General features: G+C 46.3%; 1 pseudogene; it reads right to left on the reverse strand.

Moving 5' to 3' along the window:
• LOC147107455 (uncharacterized) overlaps positions 1-2,539 on the reverse strand; it is an 86,416-nt pseudogene extending 83,877 nt beyond the window's left edge.
• Between the last annotated feature and the right edge of the window lie 14,561 nt (positions 2,540-17,100).

Below are 17,100 nucleotides of genomic sequence, written 5' to 3' on the forward strand. Positions count from 1 at the left end.
CCTCTGAGGTAGCGCCTCGCTCCTCGGCCTTAGCACCTTAGGAGAGTTGTGTAGCACCTGATTTAGCGCTCCAATCACCTCCAGGGGCGATAAAAGCCAAGTTTGCCGTCAGAGGCGATAATTAGCGCCAGGCGCTAAACTTTGCGCCCGGCCGATAATTGCGCCCCAAATGGGGCGATACTGAATTTTTCCCCCCTTAACTATAGGCTCAATTCCCTCAAACCCCATAACTATAGACTCAATTCCCTCAAACCCCATAACTATAGACTCAATTCCCTCAAACCCCATAACTATAGGCTCAATTCACTCAAACCCCATAACTATAGGCTCAATTCACTCAAACCCCATAACTATAGGCTCAATTCCCTCAAACCCCATAACTATAGGCTCAATTCACTCAAACCCCATAACTATAGGCTCAATTCCCTCAAACCCCATAACTATAGACTCAATTCACTCAAACCCCATAACTATAGACTCAATTCCCTCAAACCCCATAACTATAGGCTCAATTCCCTCAAATCCCGTAACTATAGACTCAATTCACTCAAACCCCATAACTATAGACTCAATTCCCTCAAACCCCATAACTATAGGCTCAATTCCCTCAAATCCCGTAACTATAGACTCAATTCACTCAAACCCCATAACTATAGGCTCAATTCACTCAAACCCCATAACTATAGGTTCAATTCCCTCAAACCCCATAACTATAGGCTCAATTCCCTCAAACCCTGTAACTATAGACTCAATTCCCTCAAACCCCATAACTATAGGCTCAATTCCATCAAACCCCATAATTATAGTTTCAAATCCCTCAAACCCCATAACTATAGACTCAATTCCCTCAAACCCCATAACTATAGGCTCAATTCCCTCAAACCCCATAACTATAGGCTCAATTCCATCAAACCCCATAACTATAGACTCAATTCACTCAAACCCCATAACTATAGACTCAAATCTCTCAAACCCCATAACTATAGGCTCAATTCCATCAAACCCCATAACTATAAACTCAATTACCTCAAAATCTGTAACTACAGACACAATTCCACCATACCCTGATGTGTTTCAATTTGTCCATGATTCTGTCCATTCGCAGTATGTTCTGAGACTTTGTTTTACTGTAAATCTACGAGGTTGGGGCAATAATACAAATGTTTGAAAGAATCAGGAGTGGGGGTGATGTAAGCTCGCTAAAGAGCAACAGTGTACAATTCACAAACATTTACATCTCCAAATACCAAGGGAATGTGGCTGCTAATTTACAAGTTTACTTTGGTCCAACAAGCCTTTCCATCATGTGTGGAGAGATTTATGGGGGCACTGGGCCAATATTTTTCCTGTGATCTGTTCTTACTTAACATTTGCACCTGTTTCCTTACATTTTTGGGCAGTGCAGTTGTGCAGTTTAAAACCTTATTTACCAGCCAGTAGAAGCCAGTAAACGTGTTGCTCCTGCACTCGGGGCTAAGGCAGAGCCACGATCTGAATGGTATGTTGATTTGCAGCCACATCATATGGATATATGAAAAGAACCATCAGGCCTGTCTCATCGAGACCACAGCGAAACCTCGTAAACCACTGATCCACCCCCTAACCATGTAATCTGCAGGAGGCAAAATAAAAGCTGTGGCTAATTCAGATGGAACTTTGGGAAATTGTTCTCTGACTCTCTGGGCTGGTTATTTACTCAGAGGGAGAAAGGGAGCAGGGTGGGGGGTCTGGATTGAGGTCAGGAAACCCGAAGATTGGGTTTCCCTCAGGCCCTGTTGAATTTAACGGCAGGATCTGATTAACATTTTTTTTCTCCGTTTCCCGGCCAGATTGGGAGGCTGGCTGGCTGTCAGGCGGGTAGGCCTTTGGCACCAGGACGCAGCGGGAGGGCGGAGTGGAGGGAGGGAGGGATCAGCGGCCTGCGTGGGTGGGGGAGGGATTGAAGGCCGGAGAGGAGCGGTGTGAGATTGGAGAACTCATGGGGGAGGTCGGAGGGAGATCAGAAGGGTCGGGGGGGTGGTGTCCACTCGTGGGGGGCTGGCCAGGCAGGTACGCTGGATCCAGCAGGTTACTCGAAAGGCACTTACCTCCTGGATCCAGCAGTCCTCACCTCCCTTTAGCCGCCAGAGTTAAATTTTAAACCATGCATCAATATGAGGCACGCAGTCTCATTATAATATTTAAATTGCCAAACCGCCCCCCCGCCATCGTTAAAACTGGAAGTGGGCGGGTTGGAGCTGGGTTGGGGTCGGGATTTAGGTTTTTAACAATTTAACCTGTTACCTGATTCAAACCTGGTTGGGGGGAGGGGGTGGGGAAGCGCGGGGCAGGGGATGCCCAAACTGTCTTTGTGGGGTTCGGAGGAGCACTCCTGCTCATCTTGGCCCCACAAGGAAAATCCAATAAAGTAAAAAGACTCACCTGTTTGGGCCTCTTCTGGTCCTGAGTCCTCGTCCCGCTTGGTTGGCCTGGTGGAAAAGCAACAGCTGCTTTTCAACACAGGCCTCTGGTTAAAATAGTAGACAGGCCCCAAAGACATCATCGGAGCCTGATTTGCATGTTTAAAGAAGAACTCCGCCGGTTTCCAGCACATGTCCCTCTCTCCTGTTCAGAAGAACTGGTGTAAATCGGAACTGGTGGGAAGAGAGCAGGACATCAGTGGATGAGTCTTACAGGAGATCTTAGCTGCCCAGTTTTCACTGGGCAGGCAAGGTTAAAATTGCCCCTTATGTTCCTCCAACTCAGGTCTCTTGTCCAGCCCTTCTCCATTTGCCCCACCATTGGCGGCCGTGCCTTCAGCCTCTAGGTCTCGCCCTCTGGAAATCCCTCCCTAAAACCCTCCGCGTCTCCATTCACCCTCCTCCTTTAAGACACTCCTTAAAACCAACCTCTTTGACCGACCATATTTTTGGTCACCCTTTCTAAACTCTTCCTCTGGCACGGTGCCCATTTTCCTCACACCTCTGTGAAGCACCTTGAGCTGTTGAGCTAAAAGGCACTATATAAATGCAAGGTGTTGTTGTTGTTGCCTCACAGCACCAGAGACCCGGGTTCGAATCCGGCCTCGGGCGACTGTCTGTGTGGAGTTTGCACATTCTCCCCGTGTTTGCGTGGGTTTTCTCCGGGTGCTCCGGTTTCCTCCCACAGTCCAAAGATGTGCGGGTTAGGTTGATTGGCTATGATAAATTGACCCTTAGTGTTAGGGGGATTAAATACGTGGGGTTACAGGGGTAGGGTGGGATATGTGTTGGTGTTGGTGTAGGGGTTACGGGGATTGGGTGGGATATGTGTCGGTGCAGGCTCGATGGGCCGAAATGGCCTCTATCTGCACTGTGGGATTTCTGTGATTCTGTGATTCTGTGATTCTGTTATCACAGCTTACTTTTATTACAGTATAAAGCTGCAAATGGGATCAGAAAATCTTGCCATTCATATTCAGCAAACAACACAGCAGGTTTCAAAATACCTTGGGGTAACAGTATTTAACCTCATTTAAAAGAAGTTTCTTCTCTCTATTTTCTGGTATCTAGACCGATATGGACATGCAGAACGTAGAGCCCAGCTTACTGCTGTGGAGAGTTAGTACAGCAAGGATAAGCCTACTCCTCTACTTCAGGGTTCTAAATGTGTGTTTTCAAATTGCTGTGGGGATAAGAACCCAGAGTAAGACTTAAGTGATTAAAACCTCCTCAAACTCCAGGCATTGTTACTGGGCAGCCCAGCTTTGAGTGATGATTGCCTGGAAAATGGCCTCTCCTCAAAATCCATGGATCAACCTGGAGACAGAAGCCTCATTCTGTTTTTTGCATAACATGGCCTTCTTTGATCAGTACAAATGGTCTCAAAGTACTCTACATTATCCTGACGTCTTGGAAGGAAACCTGGAATTCATTGAAGATATCTTAAAAGAAAGAAAGACTTGCAGTTATATTGCACATTTCACGGCCTCAGGACGTCCCAAAGCTTTACAGCCAATTAAGTACTTTTTGAAATAACAACAGGAAGTGCTGGAAACACTCAGCAGGTCAGGCAGCATCAAGGAGAGAGAAACAGAGTCAACATTTTGGGTCGAACCCTTCGTCAGAACTGGAAAAGGTTAGGGAGGAGAGATTTTTAAACAGGGGCAGGGAGGAGGGGAGGAAAGAACAAAGGGAAGGTCTGTGATAGGATGGAAGGCAGGAGAGATTGACTGACAAAAGGGATGCTAGTGCAAGGCAAAAGGAGAGGTAATGGGACAAGTTAAGAGACAAAAGATGGCTCTAGATGAGGTGTGAATGATGATGGCAGCAACATTAACAGCTACCATGTGAGGAAACGAGAGAAAAAAATATAGAAATAGAAGCCAATTTATAGTCTGAAATTGTTGAACCCGATGTTGAGTCCAGAAGGCTGTAAATTGCCTAATAGAAAGATGAGGTGCTGTTCCTCGAGCTTACGTTGAGCTTCATTGGAACAATGCAAGAGGCCGAGGACGGAGAGATCAGAGTGGGAGTGGAGCGCATAAGAACATAAGAAGTAGGATCAGGAATAGGCCACTTGGTTCCTCGAGCCTGCTCCGCCATTCAATGAGATCATGGCTGATCTTGGGCTCAAAGCCACTTCCCTGCCCACTCCCCATAACCCTTCACTCCCTTATCTTGCAAAAATCTGCCTATCTCCACCTTAAATGTACTTAATGACCCAGCCTCCACGGTTCTCTGGGCAGAGAATTCCACAGATTTACGACCCTCTGAGAGAAGAAATTCCTCCTCATCTCAGTTTTAAAAGGAGAACCCTTTATTCTGAAACTATGCCCCTAAGTTCTAGATTTCCCCACAAGGGGAAACATCCATCATCCACCTTGTTGAGCCCCTCAGTATCTTATATGTTTCAATAAGATCACCTCTCATTCTTCTAAATTCCAATGAGTATAGGCCCAACCTGCTCAACCTTTCTTCATAAGTCAATCCCCTTTTCAGGAATCAATGGAGTGAATCGTCTCTGAAATGCCTCCAATGCAAGTATATCCCTCCTTAAATAAGGAGACCAAAACTGTACGCAGTACTCAAGGTGTGGTCTAACCAATACCCTGTACAGTTGTAGCAGGACTTCCCTGCTTTTATACTCCAACCCCCTTGCAATAAAGGCCAACATTTCATTTGCTTTTTTGATTACTTGCTGTACCTGCATGTTAACTTTTTGTGTTTCATGCACAAGGACCCCCAGGTCCCTCTGAACTGTAGCATTTTGTAATCTCTCTCCATTTAAATAATAATTTGCTTTTTTATTTTTCCCACATTATACTCCATCTGCCAAATGTTTTCCCACTCACTTAGCCTCTCTATATCCCTTGGAGATTCTTTGAGTCCTCTGCACAACTTGTTTTCCCACCCATCTTTGTATCATCCGCAAACTTGGCTACATTACACTCGATCACTTCATCCAAATCATTAATGTAGATTGTAAATAGTTGAGGCCCCAGCACCGACCCCTGTGGCACCCCACTAGTTACCGTTTGCCAACCGAAAAATGACCCATTTATCCCGACTCTCTGCTTTCTGTTAGTTAGCCAATCCTCTATCCATGCTAATATATTACCCCCAACTCCATGAGCTCTTATCTTATGCAGTAACCTTTTATGTGACACCTTATCGAATACCTTCTGGAAATCCAAATACACCACATCCACTGGCTCACCCTTATCCACCCTACTCGTTACATCCTCAAAGAACTCCAGCAAATTTGTTAAACATGATTTTCCTTTCATAAAACCATGCTGACCGCTTGACTGCATTATGATTTTCCAAATGCCCTGCTACTGCTTCCTTAATGAAGGACTCCAGCATTTTCCCAACGACAGATGTTAGGCTAACTGGTCTATAGTTTCCTGCTTTCTGTCTCCCTCCTTTCTTAAATAGGGGTGTTACATTAAGGGTTTTCCAATCCACTGGGACCTCTCCAGAGTCCAGGGAATTTTGGTATATTGCAACCAATGCATCCATTATCTCTGCAGCTACTTCTTTTAAGACCCTGGGATGCAGGCCATCTGGCCCAGGGGACTTGTTGTCTTTTAGTCCCATTATTTTACTAAGTACTTTTTCCTTAGTGATAGAGATTGTCTTTAGTTCCCCCCTCCCTATGGCCCCTTGATTATCCATTATTGGGATGTCGTTAGTGTCTTCTACTGCAAAGACAGATGCAAAATATTTGTTCAGAGTCTCTGCCATTTCCTCATTCCCCATTATTGATTCCCCATTCTCATCCTCTAAGGGACCAATGTTTACTTTAGCTACTCTATTCCTTTTTATATACCTGTAGAAGCTCTTACTTTCTGTTTTAATATTTCTTGCCAGTTTACTCTCAAAATTCATCTTCTCTCACCTTATCATTTTTTTAGTCATCCTTTGCTGGTTTTTAAAAATTTCCCACCAAACTTGGCAACATTATATGCCTTCGTTTTCAATTTGATACCATCCTTTACTTCCTTAGTTAGCCACGGATAGTGCTCCCTTCTCTTAAAATCTTTCTTTCTCACTGGAATATATTTTTGTTGAGAGTTATGAAATATCTCCTTAAATGTCTGCCATTGCATTTCAACTGTCTTACCTTTTAATTTATTTTTCCAGTCCACTTTAGCCAGTTCTGCCCTCATGCCTTTGTAATTGACTTTGTTTAAGATCAGGACACTGATTTGAGATACAACTTTCTCACCTTCCAACTGAATTTGAAATTCAACCATGCTATGATCACTCTTTCCTAGAGGATCCTTTACTATGAGATCATGAGGGGGGGAGAATTAAAGTGACAAGCGACCGGAAGCTCGGGGTCACGCTTGCAGACTAAATGGAGGTGTTCTGCAAAGCGATCACCCCGTCTGCGTTTGGTCTCCCAAATGTAGAGGAGACCGCATCGTGAGCGATGAATACAGTATATGAAATTGTAAGAAGTACAAGTAAATCGCTGTTTCACCTGGAAGGAGTGTTTGAGGCCCTGGATGGTGGGAAGGGAGGAGGCAAAAGGGCAGGTGTTGCATCTTCTGCGCTTGCAAGGGAAGGTGCTGGGCAAAGGGGAAGGGGTATTGGGGGTGATAGAGAATTGGACCAGGGTGTTGCGGCGGGAGTGGTCCCTTCGGAATGCTGAAAGGGGGGGGAGGGGAAGATGTGCTTGGTGGTAGGATCATGCTGGAGGTGGCGGAAATGGTGGAAGATGATCTGTTGAATGTGGAGGCATTTGGGGTGAAAGGTGAGGACAAGGGGAACCCTATCACGGTTCTGGGAGGGAGGGGAAGGTGTGAGAGCAGAAGTGCGGGAAATAGAACTGTCACGGTAGAGGGGAATCCTCGGTTGAGGTAAAAGGAAGACACGTCGGAAGCTCTAGTATGGAAGGAGACATCGTCAGAGCAGATGTGGCGGAGATGAAGAAATTGGGAGAATGGAATAGAGTCCTTACAGGAAACAGGGTGGGAGGAAGTGTAGTCCAGGTTGCTGTGGGAGTCAGTGGGCTTATAGTGGATGTTGGTCGATGGCCTATCCCCAGAAATGGAGACAGAAGTCGAGGAAGGGAAGGGAAGAGTCGGAGATGGACCATGTGAAGGTAAGGGAAGGGTGGAAATTGGAAGCAAAGTGAATGAAATTTTCTAGTTCCGGGCGAGAGCAGGAGACAGTCATCAATGTACCGGAAAAAGAGGTGAGGGAGGGGACCAGAGTAGGACTGGAACAAAGAATGTTCCACATATCCCATGAAAAGGCAGGCATAGCTAGGACCCATGCGGGTACCCATAGCAACACCTTTAATTTGGAGGAAGTGAGTGGAATCAAAGGAGAAGTTGTTCAATGTGCGAACAAGTTCAGCCAGGTGGAGGAGGGTGGTGGTGGATGGGGACTGGTTGGGCTTCTGTTCAAGGAAGAAGTGGAGTGCCCTCAGGCTGTCCTGGTGGACTTTTTGAAGTTGTAGACACTGTTGTAATGTAGGAAATGCGGCAGTCAATTTGGACATAGCAAGGTCCCATAAACAGCAGTGAAATAAATGACCAAACCATCTGCTTTTAGGTGTTGTTTGAGGGATGACTGTTGGCCAGGACACCAGGAGAACTCCCCTGCTCTTTGTCGAATCCTAGGGTATGACTGCCTCACCTCTCGTTTGGCACAACAGGGGCCCCCAGAGAAGCCCTAGCCTCAAGTGTATTCGAGACTTTCCATGGGAAAGGCAGCATAGAAACTGGCCAGCTGTTACACTTGGTACAGTGTGTACCTGTTTAGGAATGGGCATATGAATACCAGCACAGCAAACAAGAGATTGTGGTGAATGGAGCATGAAGAACACACCATTAGAGCCTCAAACACCTCCTGTATACACTGAGACATTGTGCACTCTGTAGACCCCTCCAGGGGCTTTAACAAATGAGCGGTGAGTTAATTCCAGGTAGCTGTGGGTTCCACTGCCACAGGTAGAGCTGTGGAATTGATGAAATGCTCCAGATCTACAGCTGGCGAGTCATAGTTCTTTAGGATGACCTCCTTACACACAACCCATTCATAATTCATTCTAGGAAATATGGTGGAAATTTTACTAACTCAGATTTCTCTGTTAAACTGATTTTTGTTGCTCTTCCAGGCTCGGTATTTTCTGACATGCAATTGATTCCACTGCTTGACCCTACACACACACACACACACACACACACACAAGCATACTAATTCAACCAGAAGTAAACGTCAATAAGTGATACCACTTCACCTCTCTTTGCAAACTGGTTTTAGGTGATGGGATGGTGTTGTGTTCAGCTCCCTGGAACTGGGTCTAATGGATGCAGAACCTGCTCAAAGTTGGCACACGATATACTTTGTTTATAAAGTTCCTGATCGCACAAACTGGTTGAATAAATGTGCGGCAACTCAACTCGGACTATTGCACTATTTTGTGCACTATTTACATCTGCTAGTTCAGTAAAGTATCAGTTGAAGTACAGGTTACGATTCACACCTTTAGAAGCAGTGAAAGCCCACACTAAGCATCTTCTAGCCTGAGCAGGTTGCCATTGGCAACATAGAAACATAGAAACATAGAAGATAGGAGCAGGAGTAGGCCATTCGGCCCCTCTAGCCTGCTCCGCCATTCAATGCGATCATGGCTGATCATCCAAGTTCAGTACCCGGTCCGTGCTTTCTCCCCATATCCCTTGATCCCTTTAGCCTTAAGAAATATATCGAACTCCTTCTTGAATATATTTAATGAATTGGCCTCTACTGCCTTCTGTGGTAGAGAATTCCACAGGTTCACCACTCTCTGGGTGAAGAAATTCCTCCTCATTTCTGTCCTAAAAGGCCTACCCCTTATCATTAGACTATGACCCCTGGTTCTGGACTCCCCGACCACCGGGAACATCCTCCCTGCATCTAGTCTGTCCAGTCCTGCCAGAATTTTATGGCCTAGAAATTCGGTGGGGTTAGCGCCCAATTAGAGGCGTTAGAGGGCCTTGCGCCGGAATTATAGCCGCGATCGAAATTGCGTTGGGTCCTACCATCGGCGTTAGCCGGTAGCGCTGCGCCGGCACCGATGACGTCATCGGTGTGCGCAGCGTCCCGGTTGCCGTGGTAACACGGCCGGACGCCCAAATTCAGTTGCGGCCGCCTCACCCGTGGCAGCCGCAACCAACGATTGTTCAACGGGATGTTGCAGCACGTAGCGCCGGCGCATTAAGGTGGAGCGGCGGCCGGCCGCTTTCCCGGCGGCCGCCTGCCCGCACCTCCCTCCCCGGACTCCTCCACCACCCCCCCGCAGCACTGATGTGTGTGGCCCGCGAGCCCGGCACTTCTCCGAGGTGCCGGGCTCATTTGTCGGGCGAATCGACCGGTCAGCGGTCGGCTGCAGGCAGCTCCTCCTTAACAGAAGGAGGAGGCCTGCATTACCCCAGCCTGCCGCACCGCATCGGGTGCCGCAGCAGGGGATTAGCGCCGCAAACCTGCATTCAGCGCCCATAGCGAGGTGCTGAAACCCTCCATTAGCGCCCGCAGCCGTCTGGGCGCGGGGCAGCTGAATTTTTGGCGGGCGCAGCGGCAATTATCGCGGGCGCAAAATTTCGGGCGCAAAAGCCCTGGCGGAGGCAAACCTAATTTCTAGGCCTATAAGTTTCAATGAGATCCCCTCTCATTCTTCTAAACTCCAGCGAGTACAAGCCCAATCGACCCAATCTCTCTTCATACGTCATTCCTGCCATCCCAGGTATCAGTCTGGTGAATCTTCGCTGCACTCCCTCCATGGCAAGAACATCCTTCCTCAGAAAAGGCGACCAAAACTGCATACAATACTCAAGATGTGATCTCACCAAGGCCCTGTACAATTGCAGCAAGACTCCTTGTTCCTGTACTCAAACCCTTTCGCTATGAAGGCCAACATACCATTTGCCTTCTTAACCGCCTGCTGCACCTGCATGCTTACCTTCAGCGACTGGTGCACAAGGACACCCAGGTCTCGTTGCACTTCCCCTTCTCCCAATCTATTGCCATTCAGATAATAATCTGCCTTCCTGTTTTTGACACCAAAGTGGATAACCTCACATTTATCCACGTTATACTGCATCTGCCATGCTTCTGCCCAATCACCCAACCTGTCCAAATCATCCTGGAGTTTCTCAGCATCCTCCTCACAGCACACACGCCCACCCAGCTTTGTGTCGTCTGCAAATTTGGAGATATTACATCTAGTTCCCTTGTCTAGATCATTAATATATATTGTGAATAGCATGAATGGAGAATGAGACTCTGTCAAGCAAATAATTTTGTATGCTTCAGTGAGATCCCCTCTCCTTCTTCTGAATTCAAGAGAATACAGGCCTAGTTTACTCAATCTCTTCTCATACGACAGTCCCACCATCCCAGGAATCAATCTCTTGAACCTTCGTTGCACTCCCTCTATGGAAAGTATATCCTTCCTTAGGTAAGGCGACCAAAATTGTACACAGTACTCCAGGTGTGGTCTCACCAAGGCCCTATATAATTGGAGCAAGATTTCTTTACTCCTGTACTCAAATCCTCTTGTAATCACGGCCAGCATACCATTTGCCTTCCTAATGGTTTGCTGCAACTGCACATTCACTTTCAGTGACTCATGTACAAGAACACCCAGGTCCCTTTGAGCATCTGCATTCCCCAATCTTTCACCATTTAGGAAATACTCTGCCATTCTGTTTTTTCTACCAAAGTGGATAACTTCACATTTATCCACATTATATTCCATCTGCCATGTTCTCGCCCACTCACTCGAGATCCCCTTGAAGCCTCTTCACATCCTCTTCGTAACTGACACTGCCACTTAGCTTTGTATCATCAGCAAATTTGGAAATGTTACATTTAGTCCCCTTATCCAAATCATTGATATAGATTGTGAATAGCTGGGGCCCAAGCACCGATCCTTGCGGTACCCCACTAGTCACAGCCTGCCATCCTGAAAAAGACCCATTTATCCCTACTCTTTGTTTTCTGTCTGTGAACCAATTCTCAATCCATGCTAGTATATTACCCCCAATTCCATGTGCCCTAATTTTTTCACCAATCTCTTGTGTGGAACCTTCTGAAAATCCAGATACACCACATCTACTGGTTCCCCTTTGTCTACTCCACTAGTTACAACCTCAAAGAACTCCAATAGGTTTGTCAAACAGGATTTCCCTTTCATAAATCCATGTTGACTCTGCCCAATCTTACTATTAGTTTCTAAGTGCCGTTATTGTATCCTTTATAATAGATTCCAGCATTTTCCCAACTACTGATGTGAGGCCAACAGGTCTGTAGTTCCCCGTTTTCTCTCTCCCTCCTTTCTTAAATAGAGGGGTTACATTTGCTATCCTCCAATCTGCAGGAACCGTTCCAGAATCTATAGAATTTTGGAAGATGACAACCAATGCGTCCACTATTCCAATGGCCACCTCTTTCAAAACCCTAGGATATAGGTCATCCGGTTCTTGGGATTTATCGACTTTTAGTTCCATTAATTTTGCTAGTGGAGGAACTGGGGTTCCTAGCCGAAGAATTGAGATCGACTCAGAAAATCAAAAACAATAAAATTTAATGAACAAACGAAGCTGTACAGGAAACTGTAGGATACAATGCAAATAGGTCTGGTCTGCTTGAAAGCCTCTCTGGAACTGCTAGAAGGTTCCGAGCTCAACTGCTAGCAGGTTCCAAGCTCAACTGCTAGCAGGTTCCGCGCTCTACTGCTAGAAGGTTCCGAGCGCTGACGTCATGACGTCATCACGTTCTTCCCGCCGTTGAGAGATCACGTGACGGACGGCATGACGTCATCATGCAGAGTACAGGAAAGAAGCCCTAGTACAGTTAACAGATACATTAAAGGTGCAGCCCCCAGCTGTGCTATATTGCTGTAAAAGGAATTATATACAATTGTCCGTAATCCTCTGGTGGTTCCGCCACACTAGTACTGTATTTTTTACTGATAATAATTTCTTTAAGTTCCTCATTCTCGTCACACCCTTGGTTTTCTCATATTTCTGGGAATGTGCCACAATATGGGAGGAAAATCTCAGCTTACTTTTTCTCCCTCCCCCTTAGGGTGGCCAACCCTTCAGAATTGTCCTGGAATCTCCAGGAAGGAAAGGTTAATCTCCAGGACACTGCTGCTAGCAATTGGGGAGAACAATCATAGGGTGCATTAAAGAAGATTGTGCCTTTTTCTTCATTTTCCTTGAACATGTTTTTCCTTATTAGTTAGAAAATATTGGGGATGGCCTTCATGCTTACGTCAGGAATAGAAGAACTGCTCCAGCTGCACCTTAGCATTTTGTAATGATCTGAAAAGGAAACTCCACCTGCAATGCAAGTAGTGCAGCCTCACTCACTGGCTTTTCTGCCTATGGAACTCTGATGGACAGTCTTGTCCCTATTGTATGTATCCTGTTCCACACTAAGTCCTGCTCACTCATCACCCCCATTCCCCGACCCACACTGGCTTCCTGCCTACACAAGGCCGCAAGTTTAAAATCCCCGTTCTCATCTCAAAGCTCTCTATATCAGCCAGTGGCTCAGTTGGTAGCACTCTCTAGGTGGGAGGGGCTAGGAGTGAACCAGGTGTTACTGGTTGCCTGATTGCAGCAGGGAGTTGGAGTGAGTTTGTAAAAAGTTGGTGGTGGGTTTTGGGGTTTTTGTTTTCAGGTTTTAGGGCCTTTTTGGCCCACAAAAACAGCCAGATGGCTGCTGAGGGGTCCGGAGTGCCGGGCCCCTCAGAGGACAGTGTTCCCAAGAGGAATTTAATTAGGGAAGAAACTGTGGTTGGAAGGGAAAGAAAAAGGCCCAAAGATTTGGGACGGGACCCCAGGAGGTTTGGAAAAGAAAACACGGTGGTGGTTCAGTGCGAGGATAAGGAGATACGAGCTTGGGATATTATCCAAGCGGTACATGAGGACTGTGGCGAGGGAAGCTGCTTTGCCTGCCGACCAAAGCCGAATGTTGGGTTCGAGGTGATGGTCAGTGGCCAAGAGGAGGTGGAAAGACTTTTACTCAGCCTGAAAGTTGGCAATAATTTCTTGGAGGTATCTCTGCTATATTCGGAAGAGGTGGTGGTCTCATTCTTAAACTTGCCAGTTTATATTGAGGACGATGTGCTAATCAAAAAGTTGGAGTCGTGGGACATTAAAATTTGCTCAGCAATAAAGAGGAGGTACTATCCAGGAACACGGGTAGCAGATGGAACCCGTTATGTAAAGGTGTGGTTCCCAGAGGGGGTGAGGTCATTACCGTACAGCATGAAATTCGAGACACTGGAAGGAGTGCAGTACTTTTGAGTACTACATGATAACCAAGTGAAGGTTTGCTATTATCGTCTAGGACATGACCATCTTGTAAGAAACTGTCCAGACTTATACTGTTATAATTGCGGCAAGTCTGGACACATTGCTCGGAGCTGCAAGGCGGCGAGCTGTGGGGTGTGTCACAAAGGCCCCACCCGCTGTGAGTGTGAGGCAGAAGGAAGCTCTATGAGTGATGAGGAGATGGGAGAAGGAGCAGGAGATGTGATGTGAACGGCCGGAGGAGCGGAGCAGTCGGAGGACACAGCTGGTAAATTGAAGGAGAAAAGAGCACAGGAAGAGGCAGAAAATTGCGGAGCAGAGAACAGGATGGAGATGGTGGAAAACACACCAAGTACAGTGGAAAAGAACAAAGACAGCAGCGGGCAGCAAGGGTCGAGTGCAGACTCGAGCCTTAATATGGTTCAGCTCTCCCTAAAGAATCTGGTGTCCGCAGGGGGAGAGGAGGCGGGAGCGGGGTGCGTGGTAAATGTAAGTACTCCAAAGAAAGACGGGGAGTCGGACATCTCAGTGAGCAGGAGGGGGCAAGACAAGGAGAGGGTGCAAGAGGCAGGAGCCATAAAGGGGCAGCAGGATGGGATTGCCGAGACAAAGACGCCAGAAGGGAACAAAATAGGTGCACCATTGTCCCATAGAGAGAAGGGTCAGAGGTGGAGATGAGGTCGAAGGGAGCGGCACTGTTGGAGAAACTGCGATAGCAGGAAGACTATGGGAGATGATGTATCTGACGGGGAGCAGGATTATGTATCTGATGGGGAGCAGGCACAGAGGGTTGCAGAAGAGCTTGAGAGTGAGGAATTAGAGGGGGACAGAGACATGGAAGTCAGGGGTGGGGTGGCATCATGTGGAAAGGGAAAGGTTAGTGAGGGGCAGAAGGAGGGAGAAAGGGCAGCTCCTGGGCCCAAACTTAATGCAAGGAAGAGGCTGAAACAGCAGGGAATGTTCAAACAGGAGGTGAAAAAGAGTCGGAGGCTGCAGGAAAAAGCAACAGCTGGCCGAAAAGTTGGGAAGGAGCATGTGAGGAGGGAAGGGCCAGAGATTAAATGATGGGGAGCTAATCAGGCATACTTCCCTTCTTTGGAGCCATGATTACATTGGTCTCGATTAATGTGAACGGATGGAGGGGTGAGAAGAAATTGCAACAGTTGTTGCAGGGTTTTAAAGGTATGGACTTGTGTCTGCAAGAAACCTTTTGGGATGAGGATATCCTAAAAAGAGTTCAGAAGGTTTGGAAGGGAGAGGTGTTTGCAAGTTGTGCAAACAATAACCGTAGAGGGGTAGCTGTTTTGGTGAGTCCGTCCATAAAAGAAAACGTTGCCTTGGTGGACAAGGACACTGAGGGGAGATTTTTACGGCTAAGGGTAAAAATGGAGGGATTTAATTGCGCTCTCTTTAATATCTATGCACCGAACGACCATTGCAAGCGTCGCGAGTTTTTACGGGGGTTATTCACTGAAGCGGCAGAGGTGGAAAATCCTTGTATAGTGGGGGATTTTAATGTATTTTTATCTCGGATGGACATTTCAGCCCAGATGACCTTTAAGGATGATAACTCCAGAGGGATGATTGTAAAAATGATGGCAAATTAAAATTTGACAGACTTATGGAGGGACCGGAATCCCATAAAAAGGGAATTCTCCAGATCAGGTTGGGTGGTTGAGGTTTTAAAACAGAGCTGAATAGATTTTGTGTTAATGCGGGAAGGGTTAAGTTTTGAGGTGATGGAGATTTATTATAAAACAGTATTTTTTAGTGATCACTCGGCTTTGGTTCTTAGAATTAGGAACAGCAGAGTTAAGATCGGTTCAGGGGTGTGGATTTTAAACAATCAATACTTGAAAGAAATTGCTTATAAAGAAGGGATTATAAATATAATAAGGAATGCTCGGAAGGAACCTTTGTTCTTGAAAGAAAGAAGAGTTTGGTGGGACAATTTCAAATATGAGGTAAAAGTTTTATCGGTACGGTATGGGAAAAAGAGGGCGGCAGCTAACCGGCGTCGAGAAGAGAATACAAACAAAAGACGGAGGGGATAAGGGAGCGGAGACTAAGTTCCGGGTGCTAAAGGAAGAGTGGAATTATTGCAAGCTGAAAAATGCAAGGGGGCCATTCTCCGTGCAAAGGCTAGCGATGCATTGGAGGGCGAAAGATGCACTAGATATTTTCTAGAGCAAGAGAAGCTGCGACAGAGATTATCGTTAATTGAAGAGTTGAAGGTTGGGGAGAAGATCACTCATGAAAGTGGGGAGATCTTAGAGGTGGCTAGCAGCTTTTATCAAGAGTTATATACAAAAGAAGACATTTCCAATTTGGCGATAGAGAGGTTACTGCTTTTATTGAAGAGGGCTTAAAGGAGGATGAGAGAAGCATGTGTGACAAAGAAGTAGGATTAGCAGAAATAAAAGTAGCAATAAGGGGAATGAAGGGGGGGCGGGAAAGCCCAGGGTCCGATGGACTAAGTGCAGAATTTTATAAAGAATATTTTGAGATTTTAAGTCCATTACTCTTAGAAGATTTTAAGGAAATTAAAATTGAGGGAAGCCTGGCCCCATCTATGAGGAGAGGTATCATAAGCTTAGCTTATATAAAAATAAAGGGGATAGACGGGATCTGAAGTATTGGTGGCCCATCACATTATTAAATGTGGATTATAAGATCTTGGCAAGGGTTATGGCAAATCGTTTGAAGGAGGTGTTACCGCAGATAGTTTTGCCCTCTCAGTCCTATGGAGTCATAGGGCGGGACATCGCAGACTTTGTGGTCTCAATCCGAGATGTGATAGAGCTCATGGAAGAGAGTGGGAGGGAGGCTTATGTATTAAAGGTAGATCAAGAAAAAGCCTTTGATAGGGTCTCTCATGAGCTTTTATTGAAGGTTTTGGAAGCATTTGGTTTCAAGGAAAATTTCATTCAGTGGATAAGGATTTTTTATTCAAACATATTTAGCTGTGTTAAATGTAATGGTTTTTTATCCAAGTATTTTCCAATACAGAGATCAGTGAGACAGGATTGTCCCCTGTCCCCATTGTTGTACACATTGGTAGCAGAACCATTAGGTTACATGATGCGAAAGAAACAAGGTATAGTTGGGATTGTGGTCCCCAGTTCTGGGCTGGTGTCGGTGATACACCAATATGCAGATGACACAACCTTAACATTGAGAAATGGGGAGTCAGTGAGGAAAGCTATGAATGTAGTGAAGGAATATTGTAGAGCTTCAGGAGCTAGAGTGAATTATAGTAAGTTCCAATGCCTGGTTGCAGGGAGGGGTAGGGGGGAATGGTTGGGGGAATGTCCCTTTAA

The sequence above is a fragment of the Somniosus microcephalus genome, chromosome 14 (assembly GCF_052327205.1).
Source record: "Somniosus microcephalus isolate GS21.2 chromosome 14, FLI_Smic_1.0, whole genome shotgun sequence".
NCBI classification, from domain to species: Eukaryota; Metazoa; Chordata; class Chondrichthyes; order Squaliformes; family Somniosidae; genus Somniosus; species Somniosus microcephalus.